Source organism: Choloepus didactylus, chromosome 3 (genome assembly GCF_015220235.1).
Source record: "Choloepus didactylus isolate mChoDid1 chromosome 3, mChoDid1.pri, whole genome shotgun sequence".
NCBI lineage: Eukaryota > Metazoa > Chordata > Mammalia > Pilosa > Megalonychidae > Choloepus > Choloepus didactylus.
In genome coordinates, this window is record NC_051309.1 from 43,505,125 (window position 1) to 43,523,445 (window position 18,321).

At 39.2% G+C, this 18,321-nt stretch overlaps 1 long non-coding RNA gene across 1 annotated transcript; it reads left to right on the plus strand.

Moving 5' to 3' along the window:
- Positions 1-304: 304 nt before the first annotated feature.
- On the plus strand, positions 305-3,246 carry LOC119528594. The gene is made up of 2 exons (XR_005215756.1): positions 305-486; positions 2,393-3,246. It is a non-coding gene; the product is annotated as an uncharacterized LOC119528594 (long non-coding RNA).
- Positions 3,247-18,321: the final 15,075 nt, after the last annotated feature.

Genomic DNA, 18,321 nt, shown 5'->3' on the forward strand with positions numbered 1-18,321 from the left:
GTGCCACAGAGGTTCAAATATTAGGCTATGTTCCGTGCAGGTGATTATTTCTATTTCTGAACATAAAGGTATGTGTATGCGTGCATGTGTGTGTTTATAATTTTATAAATAGAAAATCCATCTCTCCTTGCCTCTCCTAAAACAAACAACAGACAAACATTTACTGAACATTGCTTTGAAGAGGCGCCCAACCATAACCCTGCCAAGAGCACCCAGTCTAGCTCAACAGGGAGGCAGTGGGTTGCAAAAGTCCGGGGCTTTGTCATCCCATCTTTGCAGATGGCAGAGAGCTTGAATCCCATGAGCAGATGGTGGCTGCAGCCCCAGCCAGCTGCGTGGGAGACACTTAAAGACTTCCATTTGAGCTCTATTAACTCACTTGCCTGCAATACAGGTTTCGCCTTTACTGAAATAGCACTTCGAAGTTGAACTGTTTCACGAACTACTATCGTAGTCCCTGAGGACCGACCGCAAGGACAATAAAGGGTGAGTTAGAAACACCTAATGCTTGGACTCTCAGGGAAAGAAAACAAGGTTGTTGGGATAGGGGCAGCTATTAAAAAATTTTTTTTTTCTTTTCCTTGCCTAAAAACAACAACAACAGCAACAACAACAACAAAACAAAATACAGGGGCTTTCACATTCGGAAAGCTGGCCTTGAACCCAGGCTGCAGCATGTGCACCTCTGGAACTTGGGAAGGTCCTTCATCCTGATGATTCTCAAATCCTCAATTGTGAAATGGGAACAATGTCTCTCGTAAGATTGCTGTTCCTGTAAAGTGCCTGGTTCATAGTATATGCTTGGGCCATGTCACTTACATTTAGAATCTGTTAGGAGCACTGGTTCTCAAAGTGTGGAGCCTGTCAGCATCAGCATCACCTGGAAACATGTTAGAAATGCAAATTATCAGGCTCCTGATTCAGTCCCACTGAAGCAGAAACTCTGGAGCTGGGCCCAACAACCAGAGTCTTAAAGGACCTCCAGGCGTTTCTGATACACGCTAAAGTTTGGGCGCCATGGTAAAACCCATGGGCTCTGAGCCAAACTTCCAAGGTTTGAAGCCAGTTCCACTTTCTACTCTCTGTGCAATCTTCAGCAAGTTACTCAGCTTCCCTTTGCCTCAGTTTCCTGATCTGCAAAATGAGGGTAATAGTTACATCTATCTCATAGGGGCATGGTGAGGATCAAATGAGTTAATACATGTAAAATGCTTAAAAATGGGGCCTAGCCCATAGTTAAGTATTTAATAAATGACAGCTGGTATAATTAATTATTAATAGGCTTATTGTAGTTCTTGGATTGCTATGAATGTTTCCAGGTCAAGGGTCATTTGGGGTGAGGCAGCAGGCACACTGTGGTGAGGTTTTAGCATCCCTGAACCTTCACCCTGTTCTGTAGCTTCAGCTCCTTTCCCACCCAAACTGGTTTGAGAAAACTTGGAAAAGGCAGGAATATATAAAAAAAATATGTCTTGGCCAAGAAGTTGCTAAGTCTTGTCATGTTGAGGCATTCAGTCAGCTGCTTAACTTAAATCATGTTTGAACTGCTTATTGCTGTACATCAGCGGGCTTAAACCAGGTTAAACTGGTTCTTATGAGTTTAATTTGATTTTTTAAAAGCTAATAATTTTTTTTAATTCAAGAAGTAATTCATAAAAAGGTCATACCTAGATTTTGGAGAAAAATATGCAAAAAAAAAAAAAAAGGATTTTTAAAAGGAAAATAAAATGACATGATTCTGGGGTACAGAAAATATTCTATTCCTTGCCTTGGTTGATGGTTACATAGGTGTTCATTTTGTAATATTCAATCAAGTTCTTCATTTATGCAATTTTATGTCTCTGTTACATTGCATAATAAAAAGGTGAGGCAATGCATGGGAATGGTAAACACTAAAAACAAACAAACCACAAACACACACACACAAATCACCCATGAACCTACAAATATATCCAGAGATAATCACAATCAATGATTTTGGGTATTTCCTTTCCTTTTTCTCTACATATATCTATATAATTGCTGTTCATTCATTCATTCAACTAATATTTACGAAGTGCTATTTTAGGTGCTAGGGCATTATCTATTGCTGAGTAACAAATTGCCCCAAAACCTAGCAGCTTAAGTCAACAAACATTTATTATCTTATAGTTCCTGGTGGTCAGGAGTCTTGGCACAGCTTAGCTGGATGCCTCTGATTCAGGTTTCTCATTAGGTTGTAGTCACAATGGGCAATGGTCTCATCTGTAGACTTAATTGGAAGAGGATCCACTTCTAAGTTCACTCACGTGGGTCTCTATTCTGCATAACTGCTGGACAGAGGGTCTCAGTTTGTGGCTAGCTGATGGCCAGAAGCCTTCCTCATTTTCTCACTATGTGCCTCTTTCCCCAGGGCTGCCTCATGCCGTGGTACCAGGCTTCTCCCAGAGCAAGCGGTCCAAGAGAGAGAAAGAGAACATCCAAGATAGAAGCCATGATCTTTTTAAAATCTAATGTCAAAGTAACAATTTATCACTTCTGCTGCATTCTGTATGTTAAAAGCAAGTCATTAGGTCCAGCCCACACTCAAGGGAAAGGATTACACAAAGGTACAGCTACCAGGGGGTGGGATCATTGGCGGTCATCTTAGAGGCTGCCTCTTATATGAGGATACAGTAGCAGACAAAACAGATAATTAAGCCTTCAATTCATGAAGCTTACATTCTTGTGGGGAAAGACAGACAATAAGAAAATAAGTAAATTATTTGTTATGATAGAAGGTGATAAAAACAATGGGAAACGGTAAAGCAAGAAAGGACCCTGGCTTTTGCTCTAAATGGGATGAAAACAACTGAAGATTTTTAAGAAAAGAGGGCAGCATGATCTGATTTCCTTCCTTTACAAAAAGGATCAAGCTAGTTGCTGGGTTGAGAAAAGACTGAAGAAGACCAAGGTGGAAGCAATTAGATTAATTGGAGGCAACAATCTAGGTCCAAGATGATGGCAACTTAGACCCCAGTGGTAGCAGTGGAAGTGGTCTAAGGTGGAGAGAATTTGGACAAACACACACACATGACAAGCATTTTGGCCTTAATGTGATATAGATGCATCCTTGAATCCTCCACATCCTGAAAAATCACACACTAAAACAGGACTATGAAAAAACCAGAGATGGGAATGGACCACTGAAAACCTAGGCAAATTTATAACCGGAGACCACAACAATAACAATTTAAATAAAAATACAGTTAAAATTCCTGATTTAAATTCCTGTTAAATTCTTAATAACTAAAGAAATACTTCAGTAAATACAGTCTTTAAGTTAAAAAAAAAAAAGTTCAGGTAGCTGATGGAAGGGATATTAAGAGGGTCTGTGACTTTTGGGTGAAGGAGACAAAGCAATAAATCTTTCCCCTCAAAAACCACATGAGCCAAGAGGAAGAATGTAGGGTGAGAGGGCCTTGTACTCAGAGATGGAATCTTGTAGGCTTGCTTTGTTAGCTATTTGCATGTTTTAAATTCAGTTTCTGTTACTTTGTGGGTCAAAACATAAACGTGCTATGAAAAATAGCATCTGAACCAATGGGACTTCTTTTTGTCAACTGCATGCATTAAATCAAGTTAGAGAAATATGTGTTGAAGAAGAGACTGTATGCATTTTATAGAGTTGAGAGACTACTTTTGCACAATTTGACACCTATTATTTAAACCCAGCCTTATATCAAAACCATCATCTTTCCTTTGGATTATTGCAGTAACCTCCTAACTGGTCTTTTGGCTTCTGCCCTTGAGTCTATTCTCAACGCAGCAGTGAGAGTGATGCTGTTAAAATGTAAATGAGATTATACCATCCTACCCCCAAACCTTCCAATAGCTTTGTTAAAGCTTGAGTTCTTACAGTGACCTAAAGGACCCTGTATCATCTGACCCCCATCCTCTTTCTCTGATCCTTGATCTTACCACTCCCTCCCTTACTCACTCCTAGTCATTCAGCTTCCTTGCTCTCCCTTGAACACATTTCTGCCTTAGGGACTTTGTACTTCCTGCTACCTTTATTGAGAAGCCCCTTCCCAGATACTTGCATGGTTCACTCCCTCACCTCCTTCAGTTTTACTCACAGGAGGTCAGCCCTGGACACCTCACCTAAAACAGCACTCCCCACTCCTCACCCCTAATGCCCTCCCCTTTCTGGCTTTATTTTTCTCCTTAGCATTTATCACCATCTAATACACCATATATTTTATGTATTTTTAAAAAAATGGCCTGCCTCCCCCACCAGAATGAAACCTCCAAGAGAGTGGGATTTTTGTCTGCTTTGAATAGATTGAATAGATCGATTTATTGAAAGAATGAATGAATGAATGATTTGATAGGCAAAGAATCTTGTTTTAATTTAAATTTATTTAGTTATCAATGATGAAGAACTTTTTTTTTCCAAAAATTAAAAAAAAAATTAATTTATATTTATGTTTCTCTGTTTTGTCTATTCGTGTTTTGGCCATTTTTAAAAATTAGGGTCCAAAAAACAATGCTTTCTCCACATTGCCACACAGCCTCTCCTTCAAACAGTATCAACTGGTATGAGTTATATATTAAAGATATTAAACACACTGTCTGCCATATTAAGTTATGTATATGTTTTGTGGTTGTCCTCTTTATGATTTTAAACAAAAATTTACATTTTTAATGCGGCTAAATCTATTGTGAGTTCTTCTTCTGAGGTGAGCTTAGTCTTAAAGCAACAACTTTTATAATTTTCTAATTCTGAAGCTCTTTCATCCAAAACTCACTCACCTGGAGCAGATGACAGTAAGCTGTTTTCCTGCAAGGAGAGACTTGTCACAAGTTTCTGCAGAAATAACTACAAACATATTTTGCCCTCATGAAACTGTAATTGTCAGTGCATAGCCACATTGGTTTAGGATTTTTCTGCTGCCATCCCAGGGCCCAGGCACCTGACTGGCCTTGTGTTTGCTTATGACTCTGGGGTCCATTTGAGCACCAACGTACAGAGCTACCTCATTTTCTGATGCCAATCAACCCAGCCTCCCCTACTGCAACCCTAAAGCACTTTGTGGCCTCTGGCAAACAGACAAGGAAACTGTGGCACAAAATGCCTAAGTATGAGAGTGATATTCAAATGACTAGCATGACTTTGATAGCAAACACTGAGACTAGGAGACAATGAACTGGCCAATCAGAAGACACCAGCATGCATTTCAACCAATCAGAACAGAGACCAGCGGAAACAACCCAGGTAGCCTCACCACTGAGAAAGCTGTGTTTTGTGCCAGGGCTTTCTCAGCCGGAGCCTCTACTCTGGAATACACTCCACTACACAGGCCCATCAATAGACCTGACAGCAGTGAAATCAGAGTCAATTTCAAGCCCTCCTGTTCTGTTCAGCAATCACCTGTCCTTCCCTAGCCTTCAGCAGAACCATTGGTCTCCAACCACGGGTGTTGAAGGACCATGAAAGGAGAGGGAAGAGTGGAGCTGTGTGTACACTGAAAAAGAGGGTGTGTTTGGGGTGTTCGGGATGAACCTCAGCCTGGAGAAAAGTTATGAGGAGGCAGGAGCCATCCGCAGGAGCCATTCACAGAAGCGCCTGAAGCAGCTGTCTATAGTGAGGGTGATAGTACTCAGCATACCCCAGGACCTTGAGAAATCTTAGGGAGGTAAATAGACTTCCTGCAAATGTGTAGGATGGAGTCTCCCGTTAGTATTCATATTCATATTCATATTCATATTCATATTCATATTCATATCAGTATACTTTAAAGGAATGGATAAGCCTGGAAGAATTAAAACATTGGGAAAGCCTGGCATGGATCCATAGAAAAACCAGGGGAGGTTTAACAACATATTAGGACTCGAGAGTTGTAGGGGTGGCTCTATCATTTATAAGTTAGGCGACCTAAATCAAGTTACCTTCTTTAAACCTCCTTAATTCTTTCAAATGGGTGTCTTAACAGTGCCACAGGGTAGCTGTGAAGATTGAGAGAAATAACCCAGTGACTAGTTGCTGAGCACTGTGAATGGAATGTTCAGGCAATGTCAGGCACGTTCGTCATCACCATGAACTCTGAAGCATTTTCAGTCCTTGAGGGAAAAAAAAAAAAAAAAACAAAGAACAAAAATTCAAGGTAGGGATGCTCGCATATTTTCCCCTAATCTCCAAATGACAGAGAAAGAGAGAGCAATGCTGCAAGTCAGGAATGGGAGAGGCCGAACTAGAAAACCATGGGAAACCAGCTGTGAGCAGGGCAGTGGACTCTGAGCTCCAGAGATGCCGAAGGAGTTAAGTCAGAGAATTTACAAAAAAAAGACTGGATCACTTAAATTGGCTTTAGGGAAGGGCTTGACCAGCCAGGGATCTGATAAGAGAACTGGGAAGGAGTTTGATGGTGATTATAAAGGATGGAGGCAGGTGATGAGAAATGCTTTTTATTTTGATTTTTTTTTAGAATAAGAAGACTTCTTGAGCTCACAAACTTTATATTTTGCTTTTTTTCATTGCCTCTCTGGAAAGTTTAAGGTCATTAGTGGGTAGGTGACAGTCAGTTTAATCTTTTTTGCACAGTCTTGATCAAAATGCTTTCTAGGTGATTTTGGTCAGCACTGGTGAGTTGAGCTGAGGTAAGGTAAAGTAAGGTGAGGTAAGTCATGCCCTGCTGGAGGGAATGTAAATTAACACAACCTCTTTGAAAAGCAATATGGCAATGTACCTCAAAAGGCCTTTAAAATAATTGTTCATCTAAGTGCAAATTTGGAGCAATATCCTACAGGAATGATCCAAAATTTGGGCAAAGAAAAGGAGGCCATTAGTGTTGTTTATACAAGTAACAGAAAGTGAGGCAGGGCAAGATGGCAGACTGGTGAGCTGTATGTTTTAGTTACTCCTCCAGGAAAGTAGGTAGAAAGCCAGGAACTGCGTGGACTGGACACCACAGAGCAATCTGTCTTTGGGCATACTTCATACAACACTCATGAAAACGTGGAACTGCTGAGATCAGCGAAATCTGTAAGTTTTTGCGGCCAGGGGACCCGCGCCCCTCCCTGCCAGGCTCAGTCCCATGGGAGGAGGGGCTGTCAGCTCCGGGAAGGAGAAGGGAGAACTGCAGTGGCTGTTCTTATCGGAAACTCATTCTACTGATCCAGACTCCAACCATAGATAGACTGAGACCAGACACCAGAGAATCTGAGAGCAGCCAGCCCAGCAGAGAGGAGACAGGCATAGAAAAAAAAAAACAACACGAAAAACTCCAAAATAAAAGCAGAGGATTTTTGGAGTTCTGGTGAACACAGAAAGGGGAAGGGCGGAGCTCAGGCCCTAAGGCGCATATGCAAATCCCGAAGAAAAGCCGATCTCTCTGCCCTGTGGACCTTTCCCTAATGGCCCTGGTTGCTTTGTCTCTTAGCATTTCAATAACCCATTAGATCTCTGAGGAGGGCCCTTTTTTCTTTTTTTTTCTTTTTTTTTTTTTTTTTAATCCTTTTTTCTTTTTCTAAATACAGAAAGCTTCAAAGACTTGCAATTTGGGCACGTCAAGTCAAGAGCAGAACGAAGAGAGCTCTGAGACAAAAGGCAATAATCCATTGGCTGAGAAAATTCACTAAACACCACAACTTCCCAAGAAAAGGGGGGTGTCCGCTCACAGCCACCATCCTGGTGGACAGGAAACACTCCTGCCCAGCGCCAGCCCCATAGCCCAGAGCTGCCCCAGACAACCCAGTGTGACGGAAGTGCTTCAAATAACAGGCACACACCACAAAACTGGGCGTGGACATTAGCCTTCCCTGCAACCTCAGCTGATTGTCCCAGAGTTGGGAAGGTAGAGCAGTGTGAATTAACAAAGCCCCATTCAGCCATCATTTCAGCAGACTGGGAGCCTCCCTACACAGCCCAGCAGCCCAGAACTGCCCTGGGGGGATGGCACTCACCTGTGACATAGCACAGTCATCCCTCAACAGAGGACCCGGGGTGCACGGCCTGGAAGAGGGGCCCACTTGCAAGTCTCAGGAGCCATACGCCAATACCAAGGACTTGTGGGTCAGTGGCAGAGACAAACTGTGGCAGGACTGAACTGAAGGATTAGACTATTGCAGCAGCTTTAAAACTCTAGGATCACCAGGGAGATTTGATTGTTAGGGCCACCCCCCCTCCCCGACTGCCCAGAAACACGCCCCACATACAGGGCAGGCAACACCAACTACACACGCAAGCTTGGTACACCAATTGGGCCCCACAAGACTCACTCCCACACTCACCAAAAAGGCTAAGCAGGGGAGAACTGGCTTGTGGAGAACAGGTGCTTGTGGATGCCACCTGCTGGTTAGTTAGAGAAAGTGTACTCCACGAAGCTGTAGATCTGATAAATAAGAGATAAGGACTTCAATAGGTCTACAAACCCTAAAAGAACCCTATCAAGTTCAGCAAATGCCACGAGGCCAAAAACAACAGAAAATTATAAAGCATATGAAAAAACCAGACGATATGGATAACCCAAGCCCAAGCACCCAAATCAAAAGACCAGAAGAGACACAGCACCTAGAGCAGCTACTCAAAGAACTAAAGATGAACAATGAGACCATAGTACGGGATACAAAGGATATCAAGAAGACTCTAGAAGAGCAAAAAGAAGACATTGCAAGACTAAATAAAAAAATGGATGATCTTATGGAAATTAAAGAAACTGTTGACCAAATTAAAAAGATTCTGGACACTCATAGTACAAGACTAGAGGAAGTTGAACAATGAATCAGTGACCTCGAAGATGACAGAATGGAAAATGAAAGCATAAAAGAAACAATGGGGAAAAAAATTGAAAAAATCGAAATGGACCTCAAAGATATGATAGATAATATGAAACGTCCAAATATAAGACTCATTGGTGTCCCAGAAGGGGAAGAAAAGGGTAAAGGTCTAGGAAGAGTATTCAAAGAAATTGTTGGGGAAAACTTCCCAAATCTTGAAAACAACATAAATACACAAATCATAAATGCTCAGCAAACTCCAAATAGAATAAATCCAAATAAACCCACTCCGAGACATATACTGATCACACTGTCAAACACAGAAGAGAAGGAGCAAGTTCTGAAAGCAGCAAGAGAAAAGCAATTCACCACATACAAAGGAAACAGCATAAGACTAAGTAGTGACTACTCAGCAGCCACCATGGAGGCGAGAAGGCAGTGGCACGATATATTTAAAATTCTGAGTGAGAGGAATTTCCAGCCAAGAATACTTTATCCAGCAAAGCTCTCCTTCAAATTTGAGGGAGAGCTTAAATTTTTCACAGACAAAGAAATGCTGAGAGAATTTGCTAACAAGAGATCTGCCCTACTGGAGATACTAAAGGGAGCCCTACAGACAGAGAAACAAAGACAGGACAGAGAGACTTGGAGAAAGGTTCAGTACTAAAGAGATTCAGTATGGGTACAATAAAGGATATTAATAGAGAGAGGGAAAAATATGGCAAACATAAACCAAAGGATAAGATGGCCGATTCAAGAAATGCCTTCACGGTTTTAACGTTGAATGTAAATGGATTAAACTCCCCAATTAAAAGATATAGATTCGCAGAATGGATCAAAAAAAATGAACCATCAATATGTTGCATACAAGAGACTCATCTTAGACACAGGGACACAAAGAAACTGAAAGTGAAAGGATGGAAAAAAATATTTCATGCAAGCTACAGCCAAAAGAAAGCAGGTGTAGCAATATTAATCTCAGATAAAATAGACTTCAAATGCAGGGATGTTTTGAGAGACAAAGAAGGCCACTACATACTAATAAAAGGGGCAATTCAGCAAGAAGAAATAACAATCGTAAATGTCTATGCACCCAGTCAAGGTGCCACAAAATACATGAGAGAAACACTGGCAAAACTAAAGGAAGCAATTGATGTTTCCACAATAATTGTGGGAGACTTCAACACATCACTCTCTCCTATAGATAGATCAACCAGACAGAAGACCAATAAGGAAATTGAAAACCTAAACAATCTGATAAATGAATTAGATTTAACAGACATCTAAAGGACATTACATCCCAAATCACCAGGATACACATACTTTTCTAGTGCTCACAGAACTTTCTCCAGAATAGATCATATGCTGGGACATAAAACAAGCCTCAATAAATTTAAAAAGATTGAAATTATTCAAAGCACATTCTCTGACCACAATGGAATACAATTAGAAGTCAATAACCATCAGAGACTTAGAAAATTCACAAATACCTGGAGGTTAAACAACACACTCCTAAACAATCAGTGGGTTAAAGAAGAACTAGCAAGAGAAATTGCTAAATACATAGAGATGAATGAAAATGAGAACACAACATACCAAAACCTATGGGATGCAGCAAAAGCAGTGCTAAGGGGGAAATTTATAGCACTAAACGCATATATTAAAAAGGAAGAAAGAGCCAAAATCAAAGAACTAATGGATCAACTGAAGAAGCTAGAAAATGAACAGCAAACCAATCCTAAACCAAGTACAAGAAAAGAAATAACAAGGATTAAAGCAGAAATAAATGACATAGAGAACAAAAACACAATAGAGAGGATAAATATCACCAAAAGTTGGTTCTTTGAGAAGATCAACAAGATTGACAAGCCCCTAGCTAGACTGACAAAATCAAAAAGAGAGAAGACCCATATAAACAAAATAATGAATGAAAAAGGTGACATAACTGCAGATCCTGAAGAAATTAAAAAAATTATAAGAGGATATTATGAACAACTGTATGGCAACAAACTGGATAATGTAGAAGAAATGGACAATTTCCTGGAAGCATATGAACAACCTAGACTGACCAGAGAAGAAATAGAAGACCTCAACCAACCCATCACAAGCAAAGAGATCCAATCAGTCATCAAAAATCTTCCCACAAATAAATGCCCAGGGCCAGATGGCTTCACAGGGGAATTCTACCAAACTTTCCAGAAAGAACTGACACCAATCTTACTCAAACTCTTTCAAAACATTGAAGAAAATGGAACACTACCTAACTCATTTTATGAAGCTAACATCAATCTAATACCAAAACCAGGCAAAGATGCTACAAAAAAGGAAAACTACCGGCCAATCTCCCTAATGAATATAGATGCAAAAATCCTCAACAAAATACTTGCAAATCGAATCCAAAGACACATTAAAAAAATCATACACCATGACCAAGTGGGGTTCATTCCAGGCATGCAAGGATGGTTCAACATAAGAAAATCAACTGTAATAAACAAATCAAAGAGAAAGATCAAATGATCATCTCAATAGATGCTGAAAAAAGCATTCCACAAAATCCAGCATCTTTTTTTGATAAAAACACTTCAAAAGGTAGGAATTGAAGTAAACATCCTCAATATAATAAAGGGTATATATGAAAAACCCACAGCCAGCATAGTACTCAATGGTGAGAGACTGAAAACCTTCCCTCTAAGATCAGGAATCAGACAAGGATGCCTGCTGTCACCACTCTTACTCAACATTGTGCTAGAAGTGCTAGCCAGAGCAATCTGGCAAGACAAAGAAATGAAAGGCATCCAAATTGGAAAGGAAGAAGTTAAGCTCTCATCATTTGCAGATGATATGATCTTAGATCTGGCAAACCCTGAGAAATCAATGACACAGCCACTTGAGCTAATAGGCAAATTTAACAAAGTAATGGGATGCAAGATTAATGCATGAAAGTCAGTAATGTTCCTATACACTAGAAATGACCTCACTGTAGAGACACTCAAGAAAAAGATTCCATTCTCAATAGCAACTAAAAAAATCAAGTACCTAGGAATAAACTTAACCAAAGATATAAAAGACCTATACATAGAACACTACATAACTTTACTAAAAGAAATAGAAGGGGACCTAAAAAGATGGAGAAATATTCTGTGTTCATGGATAGGAAGGCTAAATGTCATTAAAATGTCATTTCTACCCAAATTCATCTACAGATTCAATACAATTCCAATGAAAATTCCAACAACCTACTTTGCAGACTTGGAAAAGCTAGTTATCAAATTTATTTGGAAGGGAAAGATGCCTTGAATTGCTAAAAACATTCTATAAGAGAAAAACTAAGTGGGAGGACTTATGCTCCCTGAGTTTGAAGCTTATTATAAAGCCACAGTAGTCAAAACAGCATGGTACTGGCACAAAGATAGACATATTGATCAATGGAATTGAATTGAGAATTCGGAGATAGAACCCCAGGTCTATGTTGACTGATCTTTGATAAGGCCCCCAAAACCACTGAACTGGGACACAGCAGTCTATTCAACAAATGGGGCTGGGAGAGTTGGATATCCATATCCAAAACAATGAAAGAGGACCGCTACCTGACACGCTACACAAAAATTAACTCAAAATGGATTAAAAACCTCAATATAAGAGACAGTAACATAAAACTCCTAGAAGATAAAGTAGGGAAACCTCTTCAAGACTTTGTATTAGGAGGTCACTTCCTAGACCTTACACCCAAAGCACAAGCAACAAAAGAAAAAATAGGTAAATGGGAACTCCTCAAACTTAAAAGCTTCTGTACCCCAAAGGAATTAGTCAAAAATGTGAAGAGGCTGCCAATTCAATGGGAAAAAATATTGGAAACCATGTATCTGACAAAAGACTGATATCTTGCTTATATACAGAAATTCTACAACTCAATGACAATAGTACAGGCAGCTCAATTATAAAATGGGCAAAAGATATGAAAAGACAGTTCTCTGAAGGGGAACTACAAATGGCCAAAAAACATGTGAAAAAATGTTCAGCTTCACTAGCTATTAGGGAGATGCAAATTAAGACCACAATGAGATATCATCTCACACCAATTAGAATGGCTGCCATTAAACAAACAGGAAACTACAAATGGTGGAGAGGATGTGGAGAAATTGGAACTCTTATTCATTTGTTGGTGGGACTGTATAATGGTTCAGCCACTCTGGAAGTCAGTCTGGCAGTTCCTTAGAAAACTGGATATAGAGCTACCCTTTGATCCAGAAATTTCACTTCTTAGTATATATCCGGAAGATCTGACAGCAGTGACATGAACAGATATCTGCACACCCATTTTCATAGCAGCATTATTCGTAATTGCCAAGAGATGGAAACAACCCAAATGACCTTCAACAGATGAGTGGATAAACAAAATGTGGTATATACACACGATGGAATACTACACAGCAGTAAGCAGGAACGATGTCATGAAACATATGACAACATGGATGAACCCTGAAGTCATAATGCTGAGTGAAATAAGCCAGACAGAAAAGGAGAGATACTGTATGTTACCACTAATTTGAACTCTGTGAAAAATGTAAAATAAATGGTTTATATTGTAGAATGTAGGGGACTTAGCAATAGATAGCAAATAGTGAAGGGGGAACGATAATCTAATAAGAACAGATATGTTATGGAGGGTAAACTTAATATCCTGGGAATACTCACAAATGACTATGGCTTGTTAATTTTGGGGGGTTTTTGTAGGAACAAATTGGCAGCAATGTAATTATTTTAGGTTAATTGTGTTTCTTATTCCTTTGCTTGGTTACAGTTGTTTATTTTCTTGGAGTATGATAGGAACATATTGGCAGCAATGTAGTTACTTTAGGTTAGTTGTTTTTTCTTATTCCTTTGTTTTGGTTTTGTTTGAAATGTTTTTTTACTGTTTGTTTTTTATTTTTTTGAAAAAATTAAAATAAATAAATATTTCATACCAAAAAACAAAAAAAAAAAAAAAAATGAGGAAAAGACTTGAATGGACATTTTTCCAAAGAGGAAATACAAATGGCCAAAAAGCACATGAAAAGATACTCAACGTCACTAGCTACTAGGGAAATACAAATCAAAACCACAACGCGATATCATTTCACACCTACTACAATGGCCACCATTAAAAACCAGAAAACTACAAGTGTGGGGGAGGATGTGGACAAATAGGAACACTCATTCACTGTTGGTGGGAATGTAAAATGGTGCAGCCACTGTGGAAGACAATGTGGGGGTTCCTCAGAAAGCTAAGTATAGAATTACCCTATGTCCAGCAATCCTGCTACTAGGTATATAACCAGAAGTACTGAAAAAAAAAGGGCTGTGAACAGACATTTGCACACTGATGTTCATAGTGGCATTATTCACAATTGCCAAAAGATGGAAGCAACCCAAGTGTCCATCAACAACTGACTGGATTTAAAAAACGTGGCATATGCATATGATGGAAGATTATTCAGCTGTAAAGAAAATGAGTCCTGATGCATGCAACAACATGGATGAACCTTGAGGACATTATGCTGAGTGAAATAAATGAGACATAAGAACAATATTGTATGATTTCACTAATATGAACTAATTATAATTAGAAAATTCATAGAGTCAGAATCTAGACTATAGGTTACCAGGAGATAGAATGAGGGTAGGGAATGGGGAGATGATGCTTAATTTGTGCAGAATTTGTGGTAAGATTGATTGTAAGTGTTTGGAAATGGATAGAGGTGATGGTAGCACATTACTGTGAGTGTAATTAACAATGTTGAATTGTGCATGTAATTTTGGTTTAATAGGGAAGTTTAAAGTGGTGTATGTCACTAGAAATAAAGCTAAAGGATAAAAAATGGCTAAAGATGCTAGAATGCAATATACCATAAATGAGTTGGCTTTTATAATGGGGATTTATTATCTTACAATTTACAGTTTTTAGGCCATGAAAATGTCCAACTCAAGGCATCAACAGGACAATACTTAGACTCTGAAGACAGGCTTCTGGCATCCAGGGTACTCCGTCACATGGGAAAGCACACGGCTGGCGTCTGCTTGTCCTTTTCTCCTGGTTTTCATCGCTTCCAGCCTCTGATTTCAGTGGCTTCCTCTTTGTTTTCCGTGGATCCTCTCTTAGCTTCTCTGGGGCTTTTCTCTGTCAGCGTCTCTTAATTTCATCTCAGCTTCTGTGTGTGTTTTATCCTCCTATAAGGGACTCCAGCAAGAGGATCAAGACCCACCTGAATGAGACAGGTCACATCTCAATTGAAATAACCTAATCAAAAATTCCCTCCCACTACAGGTCTGCACCCAAAGGAATGGGTTAAATGAACATGACCTTTTCTGGGGTACAACAGAGCTTCAAACTACCACAGGGCAGAGTAACACAGTGAACCCTGTTGTGGATGATGACTGTGATTAATAGTACAGATATAAGAATGTTCTTTCATGATCTGGAACAAATGTATGTCTCTATTACAAGGTGTTAAAATAGGATGGTACATGGGAAAAATACACCTAATGCAAACTACGGACTATACTTAACAGTAATATTTTAATTTCTGTTGTCAATTGTAACAAAGGTCCCATACCATTGCTAAGTGTCAATAATAAGGGGGTATAGGGTCATGGGGGTTTTCATTTTGGAGTAATGAAAATGTTCTAAAATTGTGGTAATGGATGCACAACTCTATGATTATACTGAGAGCCACTGATTGTACACTTTGGATGGATTGTATGGTGTGTGAATATATCTCAATAAAACTTCTTTAAAAAAAAGAATCTAGAATATAAGTTATCAGGGGACAGGGTGGGAGTGGGGATGTGGTATAGGGAATGGGAATGGCCTAAAACATGCAGGGTTCCTATTTGGAATGATGGAAATGTTTTGGTAATGGATGGTGGTGATGGTAGCACAACATTGTGAACATAATTAGCAGCACTGAAATATATACATGAATATGATTAAAAGGGGAACTGTTAAATTGTATATATGGTAACAGAATAAAAAATTAAAAAGAAGTCCATGGAACTAAACTATACAAATAATGCACCCTAAGTTAAACCATGGGCTTTAATTAACAGTGCAATTATAAAAATGTGCTATCATCCATTATAACAAATGTTTCACACCAGAACACAAGGTGTTTGTGGTGGGGTGGTATATGGGAATCCTGTATTTCATGCATGATTGTTCCGTAAACCCACAACTTCTCTAAGGTAAAAAAAAAAAAAAAAAAAACAGGCTACTGGTAATGACATTGTTTAAAACATGAGCATAACATAACTGAAATAGGAGAGAGGACAAAAATCATTGAAGGAGAGGAGGAAACAGTGAGAAGTGAAAACGGTACTGAACTTGGAATTAGAAATCTTGGGACTGAGTCCCAGTTCAGTCACCAACTACCTAGATAACCTTAAAAAAAGTCGCTCTACCATTCTGAGCCTCTAGTTCCCATATTGCAAAATGCCAGTGGGTGATGGGAGAACTTAAATGGCATAATATATGTGGAAATGTTTTATGCTCTCTCAGTGTAAGGGATTGTATCCACTGGCCAAAGCTCACTAAATAAGTTTTCTATAGTTAGTGAACCAATGTAAGTCAATAGAGCTCCAAACTTTCAATCTCTGGGACATTAGATAATCTAAGGAACTACAAAAGGAAAATAAATTGGCCAAATGTATCACTGTTTGAAACAGTTCTGTTCATAATCTTTCTGGTTCTTTTTCTGTGATGAATATCTCTAGAAGTTTGGTATTTGATGATTATTCCCCTTTGCAGATGAAGGGCAGGGCTTTGATGGGAGGAGCTAGGCATGAGTACCAGAGGAGAGAAATCATTAGTAATTCAATCTTTCAGTAAAAGAGTAACTGCTAGATTTATATTGTGCTGGAAGCTGTTTCAATTGTTTTAGAGGAATTAAATTTACCTCAAATACAACCACTAGGAAAACAGGGATGGGAAAAATTCAAACATTGGAAGAAGGAAGCAATTGCTTTGGAATGCTTTGCTGAGAAGAAAATCACTTAGCACAACTGCTAAAGAAACCCAAATGATACTGGGATAGAGTCATAGCTATTTTAATACTTGTAAACATTCTTTCACATTCTTTACTTTCAATTGACTTTGTCCCCTGCTCTAATAACTCTAATCCAACTTGTGCCCCCATGATCAGATTTCCATTTTACACCCCCCAATCTAAGATATGGTTTCTAGCTCTACCAGTCTAATACCTTATTTCTCTGAAAATTGAGGTTTCACCTTGGTCTTCTCCCCTCAGCCCTTATAGGGCTTGAAACCCAGATACCCACTGCTGGTCTCACGTCTGGTTCCTTCCTCCCTGCTTCTGAGTCTCCCCCAACTGCCTGCCAACTTGTCCCAGGGAGAAATAAAGGTTGTTCTAAAGTGCACAGACTTTAGAATCAAAAATCAAAAGACAGAGACTCTCAGTTTAGACTTTAAAAAACAAATGACAATAACAGTAAAACATCCTCCTCACTCAATCCATTAATATGTTACCTATAAGACACATTTAAAATGAAAGTATATGGAAAGTTTGAAAATAAGGACTGGAAAAATGTAAACAAGGCAAACATAAACCAAAAGAAAATGGGGTAGCAATTTTAATAACAGATATATAGGATTTTAAATGAAAAATGATCATAAAGAACAAAGGGGGCGCTATATGCTGGTTAAAAGCACTGTAGAGCAAAAGTTTTGAACAAATATGCATCTAGTAAGATATCTCTTGAAATACATAGAGAACAACTTACAGAACAATGGGAGTTTAACACATTCCTCTAAGAAACAGATCAAGGAAGTTTCGGTGACAATCAAGTTGACCTGAGCTCCTATCCCTTTTCCATTACTTACCAGCTATGTGACTTCATGAAGTTACCTAACTTCATTAAAGCTTAGTGTTCTCAGTTGAAAACCAAGAATGCTAACATCAGGCTCTTAGGGTTGTCATAAGCTTTAAATGAGACACTGTAACACATGTAATTGTATGGCACAAGGTCTGGCCCACAGCTGACACTTTTTAAATGGCTGCAATAAAAATGATCCCTTGATAACCCTCCTCAATCACCTGCCTTTTCCATATCGGGTCTTTTTGATTTCTGTATACAGGCTATATCCTATATTCCAGATTTTCTACTATCCAAGGTCTAGGGATACAGCAGAAAACTGAGACTGGGTCTAGAGAAACACAATATCTTTGTACAATTCAGGAGAGATATTCAGCCTGTAAGGCTGTACTGGTTGTTAATGGCTGGCATCCACTCTTGTCAGAGCCTGAGCTCTCTTAGCTCCAAATCCACCTTTCTTTGTATAGCTTTGTGCTTATGAGAGCCTATGAACATTTCTCCTTCATCATCATTAGGGCACTGGAGTGACACTGCAAAGACATAGCAGCAGACGGTTCCTTTCTAGGTTCTCATCCTCTGTTATTATTCAGTGCAAGAGCCCAATAGTAGTCATGTGGATGAGTTTCTGTTGCACCCTAAAGCCATGCTTTCAATACTATGTCTTTTAAGCAGCCTTAGTTTGTCCACACCCTCTGGCAATATAGGGCTGCATCTAGA